The 12,216-nt window shown below is 41.6% G+C and overlaps 1 pseudogene across 1 annotated transcript; it reads left to right on the top strand.

The window, feature by feature from the left end:
* The first annotated feature begins 6,780 nt into the window (after nucleotides 1–6,780).
* Nucleotides 6,781–7,666, top strand: LOC103274443 (annotated as a pseudogene). The gene has a single exon (XR_002482753.1). The product of XR_002482753.1 is annotated as a 60S ribosomal protein L6 pseudogene (transcript).
* The last annotated feature ends 4,550 nt before the right edge of the window (nucleotides 7,667–12,216 follow it).

Raw genomic sequence — 12,216 nt, 5'->3', positions numbered from 1 at the left:
GGTTGGGGGGAAGGGGGGGCACTGACTGTTCAGGCAGCAGAATGTGCTTCCGCTCCTCTCTTTGCTCCGGTGCCCTTCCTCTACTCTGAGTCAACAACATTAAGAAAATAAACAGGAAGACCTAAGTGTCGCCTCTTCAGTAGACATTCTGGGTTACCGAATGAGTCTGCACACAGTGCACTCCCCAGCCCCAGAGCTCACCAAACATGAGGACGATCTTGTGCTTGGTGCTTGCTGGAGCAGTGCAGTGTCACAGTTCTAGAAACCCTCAAATGTATCGCATGTCTTAGAATTACAGGGCCTCCCACCCTGCCCTGTGATGATGCCTTGGGGCCCTAATAGGCCAACCTGTAGGCTGCTTTAGTGGGGCTTCACTTGTTACAGAGAACACACATCTGTGTGCTTTCTTCCTTTTGGGTGTTTGGCTCTACAGATTTGTGAACTGGACGTGTCTATAAGATGAGAGTCGTTTAACATTATACATGTTTCTCACTCTAAAAAGAGGAGCGGTTTCATATAAAGATCAACTTTAATTATAAGAATATATGATGTCATTATGGTATCGGTTGGTTGAAAGCCTAATAATTGGATTATCATTGTGGGCTGCGATTAAGTAGAACATCAGCCTAGATTAAGGAGCAGCTTAACCTGAGTCACAGAGCATTTTGTGGGGTTGTTTTCCCCCAGAGAGTCAGGCCACCCTTTTGTCTGAAGTAATTTTTTTTCATGGAGTTGCATACAGGGATGTGCCATGTCTGCATTTGCTGTTTTTATTCCAGTGAATAAGAGAAGCTGCTTTTTAATCTGTCTAATTCATTTTCACAGATCAGTGCATTTGCAAAAGCGGAGAGCAGAGACATGAGGTGAAATGGGGGGCCCTGACAAAAGCAATTGGCAGAGGCACAATTAACAATAAATGAGAATCTTGGAATTCTATTGCCGAATTATGCAAACCTTTCCAGAAAGAGCAAGTCACCGCAGATCAGATAACTGGCTCACAATTATCCCTGACAAAGAGCAGAATCGCTCCCTGTGCTGTCCCTTCTATTTGTTTCCTGTGGGTGTCCATGGTGGAGAAGCCTCTGGGAACCTGTGAGGGAATTCGTTCAAATGGAAAGAGTGGATGGAAGGGAAGGCTGAGTACAGGGAAGAGGGACCTGCCTTGTTCAGACCCTTCCTGGGCTTCCTTCCCGATGCCTATCTGCCGAAGCTCTGCTGATCTTTCCGAGTCAGGAGGTGCTGTGCAGATACCTTAGCTGGACCCAGATGAATTAAAAGGGTCAGTCAACTCGCCTTCAGGACTTTCGACAACAGAGGAGGGCTCAAGGCCTTGTTCTCACAAGTCAACAACGCTCCGTCATAAAAGGAAGGAAGTCTCAGGAGTACAGTCCCTGTGAGTTTGCACTTGAGAGTTCAAACAATGACAGTGCAATCAATTCCTGAATGCCTCAAATACAGTCACGGAACCACATCAAAGTGTGTTTTCGGGGACTGGGCACAACTTGAATATGTGAAATGACGGCTAGTCCAACGTTCCAATCCTGGCCTGGATCTCTGCCTCTGTGTCCTGTGGGGCTTCCGCCTGGCTCCATTCTGTCTCTTTCCATTTCTGGCACAACCCTATTGTTTTCCAGTCCAGAACGCGCTGTGGTCCTTGCAAATCAGAGAGCCAGATGGGTAGGGAAGGAGGTAATATTGAGCCATCTCATTTGTCCTCACAGCATCTGTTTGAGGTAGGGAAGGACAGGAATTTAAAATGACATTATAGATAGACACAGTGAAGCACTGAGAAATTAAGTGCCAAGATGGTGGTGATTGGAACTGAAAACCCAAGGCTTCTAACAGCCAGTCTGAGATTCCAGACTAGCAGAAACTGCTAGCATACAACAGGGAAACAGCAACGCTATGTTAACAGTTTTCTTAAAATAATCAGTAGACTACATCCCAGCTAAAAATAATGGGAAAACAGAAAATATTTCTCTCTTTATTGTGTTTATCAAGTCAGTTTTTTTTTGTTTTGTTTTGTACCTTGCCTGGTAAAAAGCATCTGAAAAGCATTCAAGCCAGGCCTCACTGTTTCCCTTTTCTTCTGACAAAATAGACTTGCAAACTGAAGTGTGCATATAAGCTCCTTCTAGTGTACCTGTCCATCTGTGGAGTTGCCTCACAGCACTGAGACAACCCAGCCGGCACCACTAGGCACTGAGCTCTGCCAGGGAAGGGTTTCAATGCAAATACCAGGTACCTTGACACACCAGCCCAGGCTCCATCGCTAAGTGCTTGGTCCATGTGTTCTATCGAGAACCCTAGGGAAGGGGTGGTTTCTTCCAGAAATGTTGCTGGTAACAAAGAGCCAGTGCCCAAACTTTCGGATCCTTGTATAGCTTGCATCCGTTGCAATGCTCTTGTATCTTTTCCTCTCAGTTGCTATTGTCTCTCTCTAGAAACCTCTTGCACAGAAACTTAGTGGCAGATAATTGTAATGGAAAGGAAAATGCCTGGGTTGGAAGCTCTGAGACCGGGGTTCTTTTTGATGTATCTAACATCAAATTCCATTGCTAAGTCATTCATCTGGCATTGTAAGAGGTTTGTTCTAATGTTATTGTGGGATAAAAAACATCGGGTTCTATCCTCAAAGAATTTCCAATCTAATTTGAGGAGAAAAGGCATACATAATTGCTCTTTAGTCACTTAAGAAATTAATATTAGCAAAATGACTCTTTTGGGGGTTCTGGATAAGTGGTGCCTGCCAAGTTTGTCTGATTTCAGTGATTTTTTTCTTAACTCTTCTGAATCGCCTTGTTTTGTCTTTGTGGTACAGCCATGGCCAATTGTAGACTTTCAGAGCTAAAATTACTTGGAATTCAGCTCTCTCTTTTTGTGGATAAGAGTATTCAAATCTAGAGACATTTCTGCATTTGCAGGTGTAAAAGACACAGCTTCCAAATGTCCCAAAACTCACCTACATCTAATGAGTCATGGTTACTGACTGAAGGAAGATGCAAAATACCAAATTACCTTAGATGCAGTCGTGTCTTCAAAAAAGAAAATACATTATTTTGTTCCTATAATTTTAGTAGGATGCATTTCCAGTGGAAAATTAGAAGTTTTAGTATATAGTCATAGTCTGGAAAAGATGCATTTTGAAGAAATACCACTGTCATGTGTATGCATGCAATATAACATCACTTTCAATAAACATAGGACGGAAGTACACAAAATGTCCCCCATCCTTCTGGAAATGACACGTCTCTTGTACACATGCATCTTGTATGTCAGCAAATATATTTAATAACCTTTTAATCTCATATAACCAAACCATCCTTTGCCAACACTCTTTGCCCCTTCAGAAATGATCTCTTATTAACAGTGTATGGAATTAGAGAGATTTCAAGGTTTTTTTTTTCCTTTCTTTTTTTCCATTACCAGAGAAAATCATTGGAGAGAAGGCAAGGAGCTGGCGGGGGTGGGGAGTGGGGAGTGTCAGGGATAAAAGCTACTGATGCCAGGATCCCACGCCCAGGGGTTGGTGAGTGATTCAGTGTGTGGAGGGCAATTGAGAGAGAGGCTCAGCTGGTGCTTAAGGGGGGAAAAAAAAAAAGAAAAAAAGGAGTGCAAATATATTCTCAGCAAGTCACAGCCTCCATTTTAACCTGGGCCAAGTGGGTGGAACTAGCCCTCCTCTCTAACCCACACAATACTCTGGCTGCACTTGACTTTCATTTCATTCCGAACTTACCAGTTGAAAACAAAGATGGGGGCTGGAAAGCACAGTGGGAACGGCCCCAGGCTGCACATTGCCAGTCCAAATGGGAAGTATGTTATTAGTCCAGAAAATTGCTCTCTGGGTTATCCTTGGCTTGTAAGGTACTTTTTGTACTTATATACTTTTTTTTAAAAATGACTTGATGTTGAATTGGGCAGCAGACCTGTCTGTTTGCTCAGCTTGCTCTAAATTGGCTTTGGGTTGGAACTTCAGGTGGCTTTTCGGTTTGTCTATGCTCCTCACCCTCCAGGAAGACAGCTTAGCTCTATTTAGCATTTTTGCTGACAGAGGACCAGCAGGTTTGCTGTTGGAACCTACATTTGAACGCACTATTTGGCCAAAAAAAATAAAAATTAAAAAAATCACTCCTTTTAGATTTGTTGAATTTGGTTGCTTTATTTTTGGTCCAAATGCCCCTCTGTCATATCGTTTCACATTTTTCTGTAATTCACTCTTCTGCGACTCTTTCAGCAGAATCCTTGCTGCATTGCCAGCTTTTATGAGCAAATGGGAGACAGGGTGAGTTATGAGTAGAGTGTTCATCCATCACAACCCAGTGACAGGAAACACCTATGTAGGGTCCACAGCACACAGACACTACCTCCATGTAGGACTGCAGTTCAAAAACAAAATGATCCCTTAATCTCTTAAATCAATCAAACCTCCACAATTACTAGCTAGTGTGTCAAGGATGAACATATGTATGCTCCTAATAAAGTAATAATTAATCATTATAGTGCAGGTGCAATATTACATATTAAGACTGACAGTTCAGAACTCTATATAGAATATGAAGGAGAAAAGCTAGAAAACCAGCTTTCCTTCCTGTAAGTTAATTTCAAACAACCTTTTTCTTTAGAAGTAATTTTAGAATTCTGCATTTGATTTAATATCCATAAACAAATTTGGGAGAACAAAGACGTTCATAAAAATTTCCCTTTACAGAATTGCTGGGGTAACTGGGGTTGTATATTGATGTAGCTTAGACGTTGTGAGAAGAATCAGGTGGAATGAGCAGAAGGCAGAGACAGACCCAGTGTAAAAACTATTGCCGTTAAAGGAAAATAAGAGCGTGGTCACAGAGAGGTCAAAACAGATTTTATTCGGAAACTGTGCAATAGGAAAAAAGATAAGTATAGAACTGGGTTCAATATCTAATACAGCTTGGACAAGTAGGTATTTATAGTTAAGGAGCAAGGTGGGGGTAAGTGAGTGGAAAACTGCTAAGAGGAAACATCAGGGGTAGGGAGGGTTTTGGTTAAATAGACCTAACAGGATTCTTGCTAAAGGCAGCAGGATGATCAGGGTGGGGGAGGAATTTGACCAGATGTTAAAGGTGATTGGATATCAAGAGTGGGGGATTCTTTCTAAACTGACGTAGTAGGAGTTTTGTTAAAACTGGGTGATGTAGGCCCAACAAGATGGATGCCAAGGTCAAGGCCTAGAGGACTTAGAGGTGCCTGACTAAAGTTCAGTCAAGAAGAGAGTCTTTGTCAAAAATATATGATTATTGTTTTGATCAATAATAAAACATACTACATATGTTTTAGTAACAGCCACAGCAACAAAACAAATACATTTCAATGTTGAACACGGCAGAAATTTCTTGCCGACCTTTGTCTGTAGATGTATGCTGTGGTTTGAATATTTGTCTTCTTCAAAACTCATGTTGAAATTTAACTCATTGTGACAGCATTAAGAAATGGGACCTTTAAGAGTGATGAAGGCAGAGCCCTCATGAATGGATTAATGCTATTATCAGTTGAGTGGTTTCTCCCCCTTTCTCACTCTCACTCCCTCGCCTTCTCTTTGTCCTTTGACCCCGTGATGCCTTCTCCCATGTGATGACATAGCCAGAAGGCCCTTGCCAGGTGCTGAGGAGCATGATATTGAACTTTCCAGGCTCCAGAACTGTAAGCCAATACATTTCTGTTCATTCTAAATCACCCAGTCTTGGGTATTCTCTTATAGAAGCACAAGATGCCCTAAGACGGTAGAAGAGGAAGGAGTATGTTTCACAAAGTCACTCCTGGAACCTGGCTGATGTAGCTTTCAACATATTATACCTGTGCTTTCTGGCATAATCTTCTGCCTCTGGTTACCATGGCAGAGGAAGAAACTAGAGAACTGTACAAAGGCTTTTCTTGCCTCATTCCAGAAGTGACACGTGTAATTTCCTCTCACAGCCCATTGCCCAGTTACATGGTTCAACTTAATGACATAGCAGGCTGGGAAGTTTGTGTATATAGGGGATATTTAGTGACGATTACTCTGGCTTCCACACTTAAACTTATATATGTGAATGCAGTAAGTACCTTTTCTAGTATTAGTCTCCCCTTATTCAAGATTTTGCTTTCCTTGATTTCAATTACCTGTGGATAATTGAGAATCCAATATAAGTGGTATAGTATAATAAGATATTTTGAGGGACAGAGAGAGACCACATTCATATGACTTTTATTACAGTATATGTTGTAATCGTTCTATTTTAATTAATTAAAATTAATTTTATTTAATTTAATTAATTAGTTATTTTTGAGTTGGAGTCTCACTCCCTTGCTCAGGCTGGAGTACAGTGGCATACTCATGAGCACCCCAGCATCGACCTGCTGGACTCCAGTGATTCTTCCACCTCAGCCTTCCAAGTAGCTGGAACTACAGGTGGACGCTACCATGCCCGGCTAATTTTTATTTTGTTTTATTGTAGAGATGAGTTCTCACCAAGTTGCCAGGGCTGGTCTCAAACCTGCGGTCTCAGGCAATCCACTTGCCTCGGCCTCCCAAAGTGCTGGGATTACAGTTCCAGCTACTTGGAAGGCTGAGCGTGGCCTGTCATTCTACTTTATCATTAGTTATCTTTGTTAATCTCTTTCTGGGCCTAGTTATACGTTAAGCTTTATGATAGGTACGTATAGCTAGTTCCCAACTTATATTGGTTCAACTTATGATTTCTCAACTTTCTGCTGGTGGGAAAGCAATACACATTCAGTAGAAAGCAGTATGACAATCTTAGTTCTCTTTCCCATCCTGCAAGATGGCGGGTGAAAAAGTTGAGAAGCCAAATGCTAAGGAGAAGAAACCTGAAGCCAAGAAGTCTGATGCTGGTGGCAAGGTGAAAAAGGGTAAGCTCAAGGCTAAAAAGCTGAAGAAGGGGAAACCCCACTGCAGCCGAAATCCTGTCCTTGTCAGAGGAATTGGAAGATATTCCCGATCTGCTATGTATTCCAGAAAGGCCTTGTATAAGAGGAAGTACTCAGCAGCTAAATCCAAGGTTGAAAAGAAAAAAAAGGAGAAGGTTCTTACAACCGTTACAAAACCAGTTGGTGGTGACAAGAATGGTGGTACCCGAGTGGTTAAACTTCGCAAAATGCCTAGATATTATCCGACTGAAGATGTGCCTCGAAAGCTGTTAAGCCATGGGAAAAAGCCCTTCAGCCAGCATGTTAGAAAACTGCGAGCCAGCATCACTCCCGGGACCATCCTGATCTTCCTCACTGGGTGCCACAGAGGCAAGGGTGGTTTTTCTGAAGTAACTGGGCAGTGGCTTGTTACTTGTGACTGGACCTCTGGTCCTCAATCGAGTTCCTCTGAGAAGAACACACCAGAAATTTGTCATCGCCACCTCCACAAAAATTGATATCAGCAATGTGAAGATCCCAAAACATCTTACTGATGCTTACTTCAAGAAGCAGCAGCTGTGGAAGCCTAGGTACCAGGAGGGTGAGATCTTTGACACAGAAAAAGAGAAATATGAGATTACAGAGCAGTGCAAGATTGATCAGAAAGCTGTGGACTCGCAAATCTTACCAAAAATCAAAGCTACTCCTCAGCTCCAGGGCTACCTGCAATCTATGTTTGCCCTGACAAATGGTGTTTATCCTCACAAATTAGTGTTCTACATTTCTTTGAAAGAACCTGATCCAAGAACTGATAATGTTAAAAACAACAACAACAACAAAGAAAGCAGTATGACACACGCTTGTGCTGCTGGGCAGAGGTGGTGGTGCAGGCCCTAGTCTGCCATGTGATTGTCAGAGGAGACAAGGATACCTAGTGTACTGTGCCGCCAGATGATTTGCCCAACAGTAGGCGAGTGAAAGTCTTCCGAGAATGTTTACAGTAGGCGAGGCTAAGCTATGATGTTTGGTAGGTTAGGTGTATTAGATGCATTGTTGATATTTTCAACTTACAATGGGTTTAAAGGAGGGGGTGTGACCCCATTGTAAATTGAGGAGCAGGTTCAGTACTATCATGGTTTCAGGCATTCCATGGGGATCTTAAAAGATAGTCCATCATGGATTAGGGAAAACTACTGCATTTCTTTTGGGAACAAGGCAATAGGAAATGTTGCAAATATGGAATACAAATAGAGGTCAATTCTTAGATTACCCAGGATGTTTCTTATAATTTCAAGTCAGCACAAATAATAAAACATATATATATATATATATATAGCATTTAGTAAAATGGTTAATTGAAAGTTCCTTACCCCAGAGACAAAAATTCTCAAATGATGTATATTTAGATCTTCTATTTTCAGGAGTTGAGCGTTCTTTGGACTTCAATTCAGAAGTGTTTTGAAAGGTGATAGCCTATATATTTTTGGAGTATCCCCTTTTGGAGAAGTACTACGGGGAGGGCCTGTGTTAGCCTCACAGTAGGTGGTTCTTTTGACCAGATCAATATACTAGGGGGAACCCCCCTAACCCAGAATTATTTTTTGGAAGGCAGGCCCCCTGTAGTGCTGATTGCCCTGCTGGGTAAGTGTTCTAGGAACCCACTGGCATCAGTGTGCCAGCTAGTGTTGTTGTGAGAGGCTGCGTTTGCCTTCTGTGAATTTTATTTTTTTTGAGATTCTTTCAATTTGCCCATTTCATGATAGGCGATTTACAAATGTACCTGCCCACACAGTGCTGAGTTTCAGCAGTTTTGGGCCCAAAATTGCATGACCCTCATGCTCTACCCTCCCTATTCTCCTGATCTTGCCCCGAGCAACTTGTTTTTGTTTCTCTGGGTGAAAAAGTCCTCAGAGGAAAACATTTTGCAGACGCGAAAGCGCGAAACAAAAACGGCAGAAGCTCTAAAAGACATAAAAATTGACGGGTTCAAAAACTGTTTTGAGCCGTGGGAAATCATCTCGATAGGTATATTGCATCAAACGGAGAGTACTTTGAAGGTGACTAAGGTTTAAATGTATAAGAATAAATACACAAATTTTATAAATAAATTCCATTTTGGGGGTTCCCCCTTGTCTATTAAAAGCAAAACAACAACAACAGCAGCAACAACAAACCCAAACCAAAACCCCAAGCCAAAAAACAAACCGAAAACACAACAAAGGGATGTTCCTAGGTGGGTTGTGCTTTCTGCGGTGTGGCAGAGGGCCCGTAGCACTCTATATTGTCTTACCCCGGTTCATTTCTGAATTCTATGTTGCCTGTTGGCTCCTCAGTTTGCCAGTCCTGTGGAAAATGGATGAAGGAAGGCCGCTGTTGGGCTCTTTCTCTAGCCCTCATTGGGAGTATGTAAAGAAACCGATGGCCTTTTCACACTAGTTTCTCCGCAAACAATAGGGAAATTTACTAGTTATTTTAGAGGAATTAGTGAATAAAGTGGACATGCGCTGCGAACTGTTCTAACTCTGGCAGCAGTGGACATTTAAGAAGTCAAAAAAGCCTCTATTATGGCAAAAGGAAAATTGCAATTATGTAAATAGGGGGTTTCGTGATATTGCTTGTGCTAATCTCTTATCCCCAAAGGAGTAAATGACTTTAGTATATGGTGTGCAACACAGGGCTATTAAGTCCATAAAAGCAGTGTTTAGTGGGAGAAATAGAAAAGTCTAATTTAATTTGAAATTGATGCATCACGGAGAGTGTCTGGCTGTTCAATATCAGCACTTCAGAGCCACGAATGTGGAACAGATAAGACTCCCCCCACTGCATATGAAGCCTGCTCACGTGACGAGCCCTGGAAGGCAGCAGGGCAGGTGCTGAGATTACGGTGGGGCCGAAGCCAGACCGTTTTCTCTTTAACCAAGATACACACGTGGGAACAGAAAATGTTTGATATCCACATGTCAAGTCGGTTAGAATTAACTAGTTTGCTGAACAGCTGAACCAAATTTGACAAACTCGAGCTCGTTTGGGGTCCGTCGCTTCCTCCTCGGCATGCTGATTTTCAAGCTGGTGCCCATTATGCTGCTTGTATTAAAATGCTATGAAAGGAAAGCATTTTGTGTTGAGTGGTTGAGCAAACTCTATTATACAGTAATTATACTATCAGTATAGAATCTAATTTTATATGGAGGAGGGGGCTTTAACCAAATGAAAGAGGAAAACTCATGAACAGTATTTTTCATTATCACTATGGGATGGCAAAATTGCAGAACGCGGCTAACTGGGGAGGCTATTTTTAATCCTATTTCTACTAAATAAAATTAACTCTGATTTTGCTGGATTTTAACAAAATGTAGCCCCTGTAACAATGAATGTAAGTGCTAAGGGTTTACCTCTGCAAGATGCAAAATTTCTCTGTCAATAACCAATCATAGGCACTCATGCTCCATTACCCATGCTATTTTAAGCATTATTGAGACACCAGGCCTCAGGGTTACTGACGAGTAGTACCGTTCTCAGATATTCTTGCTGACAGTGAGGATGTGGAAGTGAGGATGGGGGTGGGAAGACCTAGTTAGCTGTGGTATCAGTTGAGAGGCTCAGGTCGCTCATGAAGTAACAAGATTGGTTATATCATCTGTGGCATTTCGTTATCTACTTACTACTAAATGCCTACTAAGTACAGGACATTATGTGGGGACTGTCACTATTCAGTGATGGGTAAGAGTAGGGCTTGCACTTGGGAAATGTACAATCCACTGCAAATCAGTTGCATTTGTTTATGAATTGTGATTGGATATTAAATTAATTATAAAGAGAGGGATTATCCAGTGTGTGAATCATCTCGGCTCTTTACTGCTGTTTTTCCTTTGACCACTTTGCAGCTCCCTCTTAGCTCCTCAGGGAGAAAGATGAAAAAATAAACAGGACAAAACACAAAAGCTTATTTGCTTCTTGCTAGAAAACATGGAAAGCTGCATAGTTTGGAGCAAGAAAATGTGCTGGTTAGAACAGGACTGATGGATTAAATGATTTGTTTGTTGTGTGATACTTATTGACATATAAATAATATATATGTGTTCATTTGCTATACATATAATATATGTGTAAGGGCATTCATGCATACAAATATACAATATTATGAATATTTATACAGTACACATCCCATACCCACTTAAGGGTGTGTACGTGTGTTTGTATGGGTGCATGCATAATGTTTATGTCCTGTTCCAGCTAAAGCAAGAGAAAAAGCAAATCCAGTAGTCAGGCTTCTATCTGTGTTTCCACAGTAGAGGGTAATTTGTTTGAGGCTCTACACTTGGGTTCAGGGTCCGCACCGTGAATCTGTGATCCTTCTGTGAACTGTGTGGCTTTCATAATAAAACACAATTGTGGGAAGCAGATTTTCATCTATTTAATGAGTATTAATGCATTAATGTACACACAAAACCTTATCAAGAGGGAACAAAAATCTTCCTAATAAAATAACATCAGAAAGCGGGTGAACTCCTTTCTTGCATTTTTCGTCTCTGACGTACTTCATTGGTGAGGAGTCTTCTGTCAAGAAAGACACCATTTTTACTGGTATCATTTATACTACATTTTAATTTTCTTTTCAAACTGGACAAGAGAAACTCTACTTCGAGAAGGAGCTCTGGCTTCCCAGCTGACCAGAGTCTTCAAGGAGAAGGTGTTACCCCTGAAGAAGAATTGGAGCAAAGGGGAGGATGCTGTCCCTTCCTGTTTCCTTTCACTTTGTCTAGCCAAATCCCCTTAGGGGGAAATGGGCAAGTCTCTCAGCCCACTGCTCTCCCCTTCAAAACTTGATCTCCTTATTTTATTCCAGTAGCTTCTAGTCATTCAGGATATGAATGATAGCACTCTTTAACCTAAAAACGTTCATGGACTTGCATGTGATTCTGGTTCCAGGGTTTTATCATCCTTTCAGGCCATGATTCTCGAGTTATTCCCCACAGTCAGGTTGAAAAAGTCATGCGGAATATTCTTGTTGAGCTGGACCACGTATCCATCTTACTGGCTTAGGTCACATACCCATCCCTTCCTCTAACGAACATTGGGTCCAGGCCCCCAGGCAGGATTAGCCCTGTCTAACCCACCTCGAATGGGTTCCTCACAGGAAAGAACAGTTTTCCGGCCAGAATAAAGGAGACATGATGATGAACTTGCAAAAATAGCAAATGTTTCCCACATTTACAAAAGTGCTTCGAAAAATCATGTAACGATATACAGATGTATAGCATTGATCACTTTCTCTCATTCTGCTATATACTCGGACTATTGATTTAAAAAGTAGAGCAATTATGTTAACAA

Source organism: Carlito syrichta, unplaced genomic scaffold (genome assembly GCF_000164805.1).
Source record: "Carlito syrichta isolate Samal-C Ts95f unplaced genomic scaffold, Tarsius_syrichta-2.0.1 Scaffold314780, whole genome shotgun sequence".
In the NCBI taxonomy this organism is placed as follows: domain Eukaryota; kingdom Metazoa; phylum Chordata; class Mammalia; order Primates; family Tarsiidae; genus Carlito; species Carlito syrichta.
The sequence above is the reverse complement of the archived record's forward strand: the minus strand, read 5'-3'. Positions and strand labels throughout refer to the sequence as shown.